General features: G+C 42.4%; 1 protein-coding gene across 6 annotated transcripts in view; it reads left to right on the top strand.

The window, feature by feature from the left end:
• Positions 1-12,500, top strand: part of tenm3 (teneurin transmembrane protein 3) — a 229,612-nt gene that overhangs the window by 24,597 nt on the left and 192,515 nt on the right. The gene's annotated exons all lie outside the window — the stretch shown is intronic.

Below are 12,500 nucleotides of genomic sequence, written 5' to 3'. Positions count from 1 at the left end.
TCTCTTCTCTTCTTCCTCACCACAACACAATCTTTCTTTTTCTCTTCCTCTCTTGACCAGATAATTCATCTTCATCTCTCACTGTCCTCCATCATCACCATCTTTATTCTTTAATTCCCTTCATCTCTCCTCTGAATAAAGGAAGACGCTGCAAATGATCACATCTCTGTCCAACATGAGATACGTGTGTGTGTGTATTTTCACTTATATTCATAAATCTAGAATGATATAATGATGACAGTGACAGCTCGTGTTTCAGAGCAGCCTCTCTCCCTCACTTCTTGTCTCTGTCTCATGTTCTCTCACATGAAGCCTTTCATTGTATTTTAACTGCCATGCAGTTTTTCTTGAATGACTGTCCCCCTCACAAAGCTGAACCTGTTGTGTGTGCGTGCATACTTGTCTGCTTCGCTGAGCACTTACTCTGACCCGAGCCAATGAAACTGTGTGACTGACCAACAATTATTATTATTATTATTATTATTATTATTATTATTATTTCTCTTATCCTGAGCTATTTAAACTTTTGAAGACCATATTTTATTTCTTAATAAACTTCTTGCTTATAATAAACTTTCATAGTCTGTGCACAGGTCATAGCACACTCTCACACTCTTATTTATGAAACATCTTCCTCAAGCATAGTGGCGTTCTGATAAAGATAGTTTGAGGAAGTCCGCTCTCAAACCTTGATAACACGCATGGCAAAGACAAGATAACTCGCTTTCACGCTTTCAGGGTTGACTAAGTGAGAAAAAATATTGGGACTGTAACTTTAGAGCAACGACGTGGAAAGGGCAGGCACTGCCGACAGACCAGGACAGTAAACACGATTGACTGGATGGATGTGTTCATTCTCATTTCACTTTGGTTCAATTCCATTTCAGTGGCTGCTCTGGTTGGGAAAGGTGCAGGGATTCGATCCATTGCCAACGCAAAGGTGACCCAAGAGTTCTATTTATCGGAGCAACAGCCAAACTCAACACGATTATGTCGCCTTCAATTTATTCAGCATTTCAATATTTTGTCATATCTCTTCAGGAGTTACATACTTACATTTTTGTGGTGACATTAACACACTTCTTTTGGAACACAACATCCATAAGGAGTTTGTCGTCAAAACTGGGATTTTGGATTATGTTCAGAAAATTAAGTCATTTGTTCTGTCTACCTGCTGTCCATCTGCCTGTTGAGCTCAGCTTTCTCTCGTGTCTTCCTCTCCTCCATCAGCGCACACCCACATCTTTGTCTCAGTCCTTTTCCTATCCACACTTCCTTTTTACAATTTCTAAGGGGGAATTGGGTCCCGAGACGGATGTAAAGAGCAGGTATTAAGAGCAATTCGTCTTTTGAGTTCGGAGTACTTTTATGTATTAAGCCATCACGGGTGGGAGGCACCAGTGGGGCATTAGGTCTTTAGACATCATTCACATCCTAAAGGGATGAACAAAGAGCCACCGCCTCATGTGCTCTTGTGAGGCTTATAAGTGGCGCGATTTGAATACCAGCGTGACAATGAAATAAAAAAATGGTCTACTCTCTCGTCTGTCATTTGCATTAGAAGTAGTCACTCAGGGAGAAAGGCTCCTATGTTAGTTGTAAAATATTTACAGGCCACAAAACAACAACCCTATAGTACTGCTGACACTGTTGTGACACGAGATTGGCCCTGTTGTCAGCACTGCATGTATATGACTGCTACTAAACCTATTATCTTGATTTGGAGAACAGTCAGACACATGAATTCTGAAGCTATACATGATGTTCAGTCTAATCTACAGTATAAATATAAACAATGGTTTGTGTGTTGTCGCCAACATGTTGTGACGAAGTAGAAACTGGTCACTCAATACTTATTGACGTGTTACTTTATTGTTTTCTTTTCTTTTTGGAGTAGCTTTGGATACACGTGTTTGCTATATAAAAACCTACATGAAAATGGGAATGGAATGTAGTTTAAAACAGTTAATCCTAAACATCAAACAACAAAACATCTGGATATGTTTGCACCTTTTTACTTTTTTGTACAACGTTAGTATGCCACCTAAATGGCACTCGAGCCACCTCTAACCAGGTACTTCCTCTGGACCCTCTCTAAACTTTTGAATGCACAGGCCCATGTCTTTGTTCAGGTCCAGTATATGAATTATAACATGTTGTCTCTAAAAGTGGTGTTAACCGCAAAACTCACATAGTGTCTGATCAAGATGTTCCATAAATGTGCTGTCAGCGGTGACAATTTGTATTGACAAAAACCGTCCTCTTCAGCATTGCTGTTCCCATTTTGAGTTCATGAGCACCAAGACGCCACCTACAATCCCTCACACAGTAATATAGAACCATTACATCCTGGCTTGCGTTCCCGCTCGTGGAATTAGGAAACTTCAGCAACTCTCTCCAGCACAGAGTGTGGCAAGTATGCTACTTAAATTGCTTGTTGCTTATCCGCCTTAAATCCTAACGAACGAGAGCATCCGGCTGCTGTGGTTACCTGCTGTGCCCCTTTTGCGTGGATAAGCTCCGCCCCCACACCGCTTTGTACCACATGTGGCAGGCAGATGAGATGATTCTAGCGGTTTGGCAGGGGGCCCCCTATCGACCTCGGCCGGCCCATTCAGCGCCACACTGATGCATGAAAGTCTACTACACGGACTGATTATGACACTGCCTCACTAAATGGAGCAGGCTAATATCGTGCCGTTGGAGGACGAGCGCCACAGGCTTTGACTGATTCTATCCGCTTTTGCACACATCAGATGTTGGCATCCAACACTCATTATGTCACGAGTTCCTCTAGTATTGCCCACTGTGCCGTCGTAGCGTTAAGAACTCTAAAGGACTTGTCCTTCAGTGTGTGTGTGTGTGTGTGTGTGTGCACAGGTCCCACATTCGTTCGACTCCATGTGTATTCCTTCACTATTTTCTGCGGGTTGATTACAACTATCACATAGGTACACTAACACAGTGTTCCCATACTCGTGACCTATTTCTCATGCTCTGCAACAAGAAACAGAACTTCATATTTCCATATATTAGATTATCAACCTACACACACACCCACACCACACCACACCACACACCACCCACCCCCCACCCACACACCATCCATGGTTGAGGACACAGACAAGAGCTGTGGCGCTTGGAGAAGACGATCGCTGTGTTAATACCAAGGTGTATTGTAAGTATAGACTGATTTACATGCACATCCCGCATGACTCTTTCTGTCATCCAGCTGCAGTACTGCTACATAGATATTACTGGTTCTAGTTTTTCTCCGCTGTAGTTGATGATGTAGGGTAAGTACAAAAACAGCCGTTCAAGGAAGTAAAATAAGGAGCATCTCCGTTCCGGCTCGCACAGCAAGAAGCGTACAGAGTGCAGGACGGATGTTGTAACAAAAGACGGCAGGGGACCAACGGCAGAGTAGGTTTCAGACGCAGTCGTTCACACCAGCCGGATGACGCTAGGGATTGGGTGTCGGGTGGGTGTGTGTGGTGTGTGTGTGTGTGTGATGTGGAGGGAGTGACGGTGGTAAAAAAATACGTGTAGACCCTTCCCCAGCAAACGGCAAAGTGAGGTGGACAGGGATTGCCACGCTTGGGTAGCACCAAACTACACACCACACACACACACACACCACACAAACAACATGCCATAACCCGGTGTCTTGGTGCCAGTCATTATTCAATAGCGATTTTCTAGTGTCGACAGAAAAATCAATGAATACAGACTAACTGACAGAGGGTTTAACTGTGGCGCCGCTTCTATGGAGAAGACACTTCATCCCATCAAGTGGCTAACATTAAATCATTCACAATCATCTCTCACTCCTTCCTCCCATCACTCTCTGCTCTTCCTCCTTGCTCTATCTTATGTTTTATCTTTTTAAATCATTGTGATGAAAGTACAGTTATTACACTAAGGAATCGGTCAGTGACTGAGTCAACCTTTTCATAACCGCATTGTAAAAAAAAATTATTTCTGTGAATATTCTGAACTGGTCCACAGTTAATAAGTCCAGAAACAGGTAGCTGACACACTCATACATCTGGAAATTGAACAGCTGTTCAGGATGTTGTGTAACACTTTAGGGAAAATCAAATCGTTCATTTATTCAAAGTAACCTTAGAAGCTTTGATAAATTATATAAGTATTGTTAATACCAATACTTATTAATCTATCCCGAAGCTACGCATCAGGATGCAGCAAGGCAACAAGTCTCCCCCCTAACCTTCACCTCCTTTCTTTTCCTCTCTCATTTGTGTTTCTCAAACCCATTTAGGCAGAAAGCTCTATTCCAGAAGGCAGAGTAAGCAGGAGCACGGAGCGAGTAAAGAGATAGAGCAGGAGAGGAGATAGAGAGAGAGGAGAGACGAAGAGACGAGACGAGTAGGACGGAGAGAGACGAGAGAGAGGAGAGGAGGAGAGAGAGGAGGAGGAGGGAGGGAGTTTTCGAGCCTAATAATTCTACACGGGTTTCTCGGTTTTCCACTGAGTCTGGGACCATGAATAGATGATGGGCCTTTTTACTTTGCGGTGTGAAGACAGAGGCTTCACTGACAGCTCTGCAAAAACATCATTACCAGTAACTCAGTTTAGGCTGTTTTTTTTTGTTTTTCTCAGCTGCTTTTATCTCTTGTATGCAGGAGCACTCAGCCCAGATTGTGTGGATTTTAATTGCCCGCCTTGTTTTTCAGTAGGATTTCAACTACGTCCAAAGGAAGACATCCCATTCCATTCTCGCGGCTGTTTCTCACATTACAACTAGTGGTTGATATGGACACTGACTGCTCTGTTAAAGTCTGGTTAAACCAAGTTACTTCCGCACTCTACAACCTTAATAATGACAGCAACGCACATGTGCGTGTTCTGGTTTTATTTATTTATTTCATTTTATTTTTATCGAGGTTAAAACCTGGGAAACTGGACTTGTTGCAGTCCACAGAGGTGTTTCAGGGTATTCCAGTTGTTTAGGCCGTCGTGTGACGATATTACGCAGGAATTGTTTCACATTGGTTCTTAGGTGCCCCTTGTTGTGTTATGGACTGTCATCAACCTGAGTGAGATTGGGGTCATGAGGCCACAGTGTCACGGGCAGCATTGTAGGGGGGGAGATAAGTGGTGGTGTGTGAGCCCTCTCCTCTGCTAGGGGCGGGTTTCTCTACTTTTGCCATACAACTACTTAATTTCTCTTTCAAACCACGCAGTTCAAAACGTGCACAACCTCAGCAACAACACAACAACAGATTGTCACAAAAAGACTGTCCCTTTAACTCAGAGGTTCAGAAAACTGCCGAGTTCGTCCCAAGTAAGTTGGCCCTCCTTGGTTGAGCCATGCGTTTGTGTGAGGGCTGTTTGAAGAGGAGTCACCGTCTTTAGAGTATACTAGTTTTTCATAGGTGTTGCTGGATTTTGAGAAGAACACCAGGATTTCTGTGCTTGTTCAAGATCCCCCCAGTTTTTCAGAATCCATTACCTGTAGGGGAGAATGCCATGTAGCCCCAAAACTTTACCCAAAAGATAAGTGGGGTATCCACCAAACTCAGATTTTTGGTGTTTCTTTTGTCCAGTCCTCAGATACCTTGTAGGCACCTCATCAGCCCTTGTTGCAGGGTTCTAGTGTTTTGTCTTTGTTGTTATACGGCACTATCGCCACACCCAACAAGGATAAAAACTCACCCTAGATGTATGAGTTTTGAGATCAAACTATTTGGAGGATCAGTTGATTCTTCAAATTCATTTCTCAAGATGATATTAAACAGTGTGCTGCAGCCCCAATCAAAACTCTTGTCTGATCAGGACTGTGTGTGTGTGTGTGTGTCTCACCTCACCCTCTCCACTCCAAGTGTGAAAGAAGCAAAACCACAGTGTCTGTTGTGGCATTGTAGAAACATGAGTTGGGCCCAAGGTGTCTGTAGATATTAAAGTCATTGCTTTGGGTAAAACAACAACAGTTCTTCTTTTCAGGTTGGTGTTGCACCAAATTGTACCGAGTTATGGAATTCACAAACCCGCCACATGCTGTAAAAATAATCAGGACATTTAGGGAAATTCGTTCAAATGGTTCGGATTTCACCAGCCATGTTCAACATTTTATTTTGATGCATTTTATGTATAGCTGTTTTGACCTTAATTACATGACTGCACACTGTAATTCTGACACTGTATAAACGCCTGAAACGACGCTTGCAAATCTCTAGGAATCTAAAAAAAAAAGACCGAGTCAGTGTGTCGGTTTTTTCTTTCCTGTTTCACACAGCTCTTCTGTTCCAAAGCCATTCTGTTTTTTGTGACAACCGTATCACAAAGGGTCACTGATCAGAGACTACAGGGGAAGGTGTGATACACCTTCTTCCTGTGAATTGATGATTACAGCTCGAGCATTTCTGACAAGCGAAAAAGTATGGGTTTGTGGGTGTTGTGTATGTGCGTGGGCGTGGGTTGGGTGTGTGTGTTGTGGGTGGTGGTTGTGGGTGTGTGTGTGAGCGGTGGGTCAGAGATAGCGAAAGATGTCAATGGGGCAGAAGGAGAATAGCTGATCACTCAGAGCCAGTCAGCGTCGATGTGTTCATTCTTCACCACGTGTTAAGTGGAGGGATTGATGAAAGTGGTCATGTAGAACCGACCACTCACACACCACACACCCACACACACACACACACCCAACCCAAGGACCAACACACACACACACACACTGTCTCGTTCAACCTCTTTTTCCTTCCTCCTTTTTTTAACCAAAACGTTCACCTGTCTTGTTTACGTTTGTGTATGTTGTGGTCTCTCCTCTCTCTCTCTCGTGGTCTCTCTGCGGCTGCAACAACAACACACACACCACACACACACACACACACCACACAACACACACCACACACACACAGCATTACACAATATTAGTATGTGGTTCTGTGTAATAGCTGGATAATAGCGTGCTGTTCTTACAGCAGAAATGTGGGCCTTGGCTCTGAAGCAATGCCTTGATCAGCCACTCATCATTAGGATACCACTCGCCTGCTCCCTTTCTTCTTCACTTTTCTCTCCTCTTTATCTCCCCCTCTCTCTCTCAATCGCTCTTCAGGCCTTCTCCTCCTCTTGTCCTTTCTACTCTCTACCATCATTAGGACAGTTGCCCCTGGCCCCCTTCTCTCAGCTTCCTTGCTCAAGACACTGTTACACGTTTCCTTTAATGCCTATTTATTTTGTTGAGTTGTCCTCGATCTCCAGTGTGTTTCATTGAAATGTAACACATCACTGCAGATACCCATAGGACTTTTTTAAATATGAACATGAAAAGAACGTCTAAGATGATGTTTTTTTGTGCTGAGTGGCCCTTACAGGTACATCCCTGGTGACCACTAAGATTCACATCCCTCATCATGAGCTCTGTCACTTTGAGCAATTGTGATCTTGTCAGCATTTACAGTACCTGGTGCGCGTCAATTGTGCTGTGGTAACAGAGGCATAATCAACTACCACTGCGAGGGAGTCGGAAGTAAAGCTTTTATTGTATCGGAGGGACAGGTTGTGTGTGTTCTATTAGAAGCATGTTTGTTCTGGTGAGATTCTTTATAGATTTTCATCTTTACACCTTTCAAGTACAGCACAGGCCGCCTGAACGCAAAAACCAACAGGGCAACAGGCGTCTCAAAACGTGACACTGTTAACAAGCAATAGGAAACAGGCAGTGTTTAGAAACCAACACATATTCAACATTTTCTTTCTTTTTATAGATTTATTTTTTTTATTTTTTTATAGAAACGTGATTTGAATCCAGTGACCTCATTACATTAAGAACTTCCTGCTTCAGTGTTTATGCAGAAATAAGTACCACTCCTTTCTCTTTATTCAACCCACACCCACACACACCACGCTTACTCTGCCCCAAAAGTGTCTGGAAACTCGAGTGTAGTGCGGGCTGACCTTCAGCATTTGGGTCAATTTACTGAGACAACTTCCACACATCCATGACATTGTACACACCACACACCCACACACACACACACACCCACCACCACAAACACCACACACACACTTGTTTCTCCTTATTTTCACTCTCTTAGTTCACATTACAAACTCACACTCTCCCACATCGCCTTGTCTGTCCTTTTGGCAGCTATTCTAGTGTCCATAGGCTTCTACTAAGTGATTATGAACTAACCAAATGATGATGCTTTTTGTGTGTGTGTTCGTGTGTGTGTGTGTGTGTGTGTGTTGTGGTGCAGGCCCGTTGGAGTGGGTAGGCCAGTCTGTCTGTCTCTCAGACTATGCCAGTTTTAAAACCGCACTCACTTTATTTCGCAGATTCTTTTCTCCGTACGCTTTTACCATCACAAGCGAGCAGCGTTCATCATCTAAACAATTAAATACATTTCAATCAAACAACACATTCTATGAGTCACGTGGACGTTGGAAAATATGTCGGTAACAGCCCAGAGACAAAGTTAGGACTTTTCTTTTTTTCACCTTCATCTCTGTTCCATAAAACCCAAGTTTGTTTGTTTTCTTATAAGTATATTTATTATGTTATTATTACATTTATTATTATTATATTGTATTGCTGCCCAATCTAAAGCTAAGAAATTTCACTAGACTGTTTCCTGTTATGACTAATGTGACAATTAAACCCAACTTATCTTCGCCACTTAGTTATAAATGGTATTCTCTTGGTTCTGGCATGGCGGTGCACAACAACACCACTGTGTTACTGCATGGACAATGTAGGAACTGTCAGTTTAGCAAGTAAAACTGCGTCACACAGCTTTTTTTTTTTTTTTCGGATTGGAATACTGAGATGAGCATTTTACCAAATGAGAGGGAGGTCTTCATAGTGGACAGGATTCAACACCTTTGTAAAAAGTTCTAGTTTCACTAATAACCTATAAACTAAATAACTGACCATTTTGGCTGTTCAAAATTTGAGTGAAAGAAACAACTATAGCCTGGTACTTGTTTTGGAGAATTCAGCCTCCAAAACAAGTCAAATTACATTTAGGTTTGTAGTGCTCAAAAATAATGCAAATCTTCTTAATAGAATCATCTTCGAAACAGTGTTAGAGTTAGCTCAGATCTGACATCCAGAGTTAACCCTATCTGCTCATGAGGGTTGTCACAGGTCCTTATTTTCCCCAAGTCCCAATTAGAGGCACTCAGCTCCGTTGTCCATAAAATGGTCAACTAAACTGACCCGACAAAACACTCTGAAATAATTACTGAGTCATAAACTTTGATTCCAACCAACCTGATCCCCAGATATGTCCATTCAATTTTACTAGGGGAATAAAAAAAAACCCTTATAGTTCCATCTTTACGGACTCATGTGGGGGGGTGTTGGTTGGGAGGGCAATAAACGCCAATGAGGAAAACGATCTCTGACGGTTTAAACACGCCAAAACTAAAATCCTTACTATGTGGAACACAGTTAACCACCAATCAATCTTTAACCTGTCCAATAAAATCACACTAATTAAGTCAAAAAGGCAATCAAACAATTTAAAAGTTTATGCTGTTTAACATTGGTTTCCTAATATCAAATGTTGTTATTGTAGATGTGATGAGAGCCCCTCTTCACATTTACAAACCTGCGTTATGTGTGTGTGTGTGTGTGTGTCAGATAGATTGAGATGACAGGTTAGTGTTTGGGCAACCGAAGGTTGCCAAACACACACACTGCACACATGCACTGGGGGCATGCATGTGCAGCCCTCTTGCTTCCTCTCCATCAGCTGAATGAAGGGTGGAGGCTTTTTAACTAATCAATCCATCCAGAAGAAGAGAACAAAGGAGCGAGTGAGGGAAGAAAGGGTAGGAGCGAGAAAATGCTTGTGTGAAAGGGAAGGTGAAACATTTCTCATGAATGAGTCATCCACTTTCTATTACTCCACCTCTGTCTTTCTTTCACTCTGTCTCCCTCCTCGTCCCTCTCTCCCTTACCCCCCCCCGCACCCTACCACCACCCCACTCTCTCAGGTCTTATCTCTTCATATTGCACACTCAGGTATTTGTAAATCCGCTTTACTTGTTCAGCCTCCTTCTACATTGTAAACTTAATATGGGCCGTGCCCCCCGTATGTGTGTGGGTGTGTATGTGTGTGTAATAGATATGGTAACAGTATTACGGTATTTACCACCTGCCCTTTTGGCATCTCTCTCCTTCTCTCTCCTAACACCACACACACACACACCCAAACACAGCGGAAGGTGGAAAGTTCACAGTAGGTGTCCTGTAAATGATGGTGAATCATGATATTACTGTAAAAATGATTTAGTGCATTCATGCTCCCAGAGGATGAACCCCTGTGAGTTTGGAGATTTTAAAGATCCAGTGTGCCCGATGAAGCCTTTATTTACAGAATATGGCAGAAATGGAATTATATTATTGTCCATGACTACACATAATTAGTGTAGAAAATGTATGTATGTGAAAAAATATGACAAAGGAATCATTTATATGTTTGTTTATTGTTATTTTGTTTTGTTTTTCTAATTCATTTATTTCCCAGAAACCCTCATGCTTCCTGTCTCATCATGCTCCCTGACAAGAAAATAAACATGTTGTGTTTTGGCTTTTATAAAGCTCCGCACTTACTCACAATCTTCAATCAACTAGAAATTCCAAAAGCTCAATCTCAGTTTGAGCTGGATGAACAGCGCCCTCTTTGTATTGTGTTATATGAAGCAAGCCAAATCTGACACCAGGCAGAAAACATCCTGTGTGTGTGTGTGAGGGAGAGAGAGGAGAGTGGAGAAGAGAGGAGAGAGAGAGAGAGAGAGAGAGAGAGAGAGAGGAGAGAGAGAGAGAGGAGAGAGGAGAGAGGAGAAAGAGGGGAACTCCTCTGTTACAAAGGCAGTGCACCAAATATCATTACCAGCTGGAATCAATCATGCCATGCTCTCAATAGTCCTGATGATCGCACAAACACACACACATAACACCGACACACACAGCTGATCCCGGAGTATAGGTCTCTAATTGAAACCTTCTATTTGTTTGAAACCCACACTCTGTCCTAACACACAAAACACCACACTCCCTGCAGCTTCTGGTAACAGCTTTACAGGCTCTCTCTGTATATGGAAGCCCAAAATGAAAACAGAAAGAAGGAAAGTGTGTTTTCATTTTTTGTCAGGTAGGCGTTTGCACGTGGTTTGATTTTAATAACCTGCCAATGTTTCAGTCTGTTCTTCTCATCATGTGGTTCCATTACAGATCAGGTCTACTGTGAATACAGCTTTGCTATGACAAGGCAGCCTGAGTCAGAATATATCACAATGTGGTTAATGTTTCGCAACCTTAAATAAAATGATAATATCAATAACAACTAAAAAAAATCTTGCTCCTGCAAATGTTCCAGGACGGATTCACAAAACTCTGCCCTGTAAAAAACACTGCTGATGAAGTCATCATCATGGTGTGTGTGTGTGTGTGTGTGTGTGTTGTGTGTGAGTGCCATTAAGGCTGCTTGTATGAGGCTGTAATGAGGCGGACAGGATGATTGTGATTCTGCCGTTTTAGGGGTCATGTTCTCTCTGGGAGCAGTATCACATGGTCGCTGCAATCATCACTGTAAACATGTATTGGTTCTGTATTGGTGAGACTCTCCTCAAGTTTTAGTCTAACTGCTGCTGGAGCTCTCGATCTCTGTTCCCTCCACAATGGAACAAATCCAGTATGTCATGGAAGATTTTCCACCTTATGACCGAATAGCTCCCTCTGCTCTTCTCTTCTTCCTCACCACAACACAATCTTTCTTTTTCTCTTCCCTTTGACCAGATAATTCATCTTCATCTTCTCACTGGTCCTCCATCATCACCATTCTTATTCTTTAATTCCCTTCATCTCTCCTCTGACTAAAGGAAGACCGCTGCAATGATCACATCTCTTCCAACATGAGATACGTGTGTGTGTGTATTTTCAACTTATATTCATAAATCTAGAATGATTAATGTGACAGTGACAGCTCGTGTTTCAGAGCAGCCCTCTCTCCCTCATTCTTGTCTCTGTCTCATGTTTCTCTCCATGAAGCCTTTTCATTGTATTTTAAACTTCCATGCAGTTTTTCTTGAATGACTGTCCCCTACAAAGCTGAACCTGTTGTGTGTGCGTGCCATACTTGTCTGCTTCGCTGAGCACTTACTCTGACCGAGCCAATAAACTGTGTGACTGACACCACCAATTATTATTATTATTATTTATTATTATTATTATTATTTTATTATTATTATTATTATGTCAGCCTTGAGGTCCTCAGCAGTATTAGTTGTTTGGCTTTGGTTGAGAACAGTAGGTGCCAGTCTATCTCAACACTGTGGTTGGCCAGGGTCACAGAGACCTATTGCTGCCTTTTAGACATAGTAGATAGCTTTGCTTTGACGTTCCAATCTGCATAACAGACATCTGTATCTCCAGACTGAATATGCTGACATACACCTCCATGGGTTAAAGACATTCTCTTTGACTAATTCTGGGCGTATGGCATTTGTGGTGTTATCTTGGGGTTTAACGC

This window comes from Larimichthys crocea, chromosome X, assembly GCF_000972845.2.
Source record: "Larimichthys crocea isolate SSNF chromosome X, L_crocea_2.0, whole genome shotgun sequence".
In the NCBI taxonomy this organism is placed as follows: Eukaryota; Metazoa; Chordata; class Actinopteri; family Sciaenidae; genus Larimichthys; species Larimichthys crocea.
Note: the sequence above shows the minus strand (reverse complement) of the source record. Positions and strands in the feature narration are given on the sequence as shown.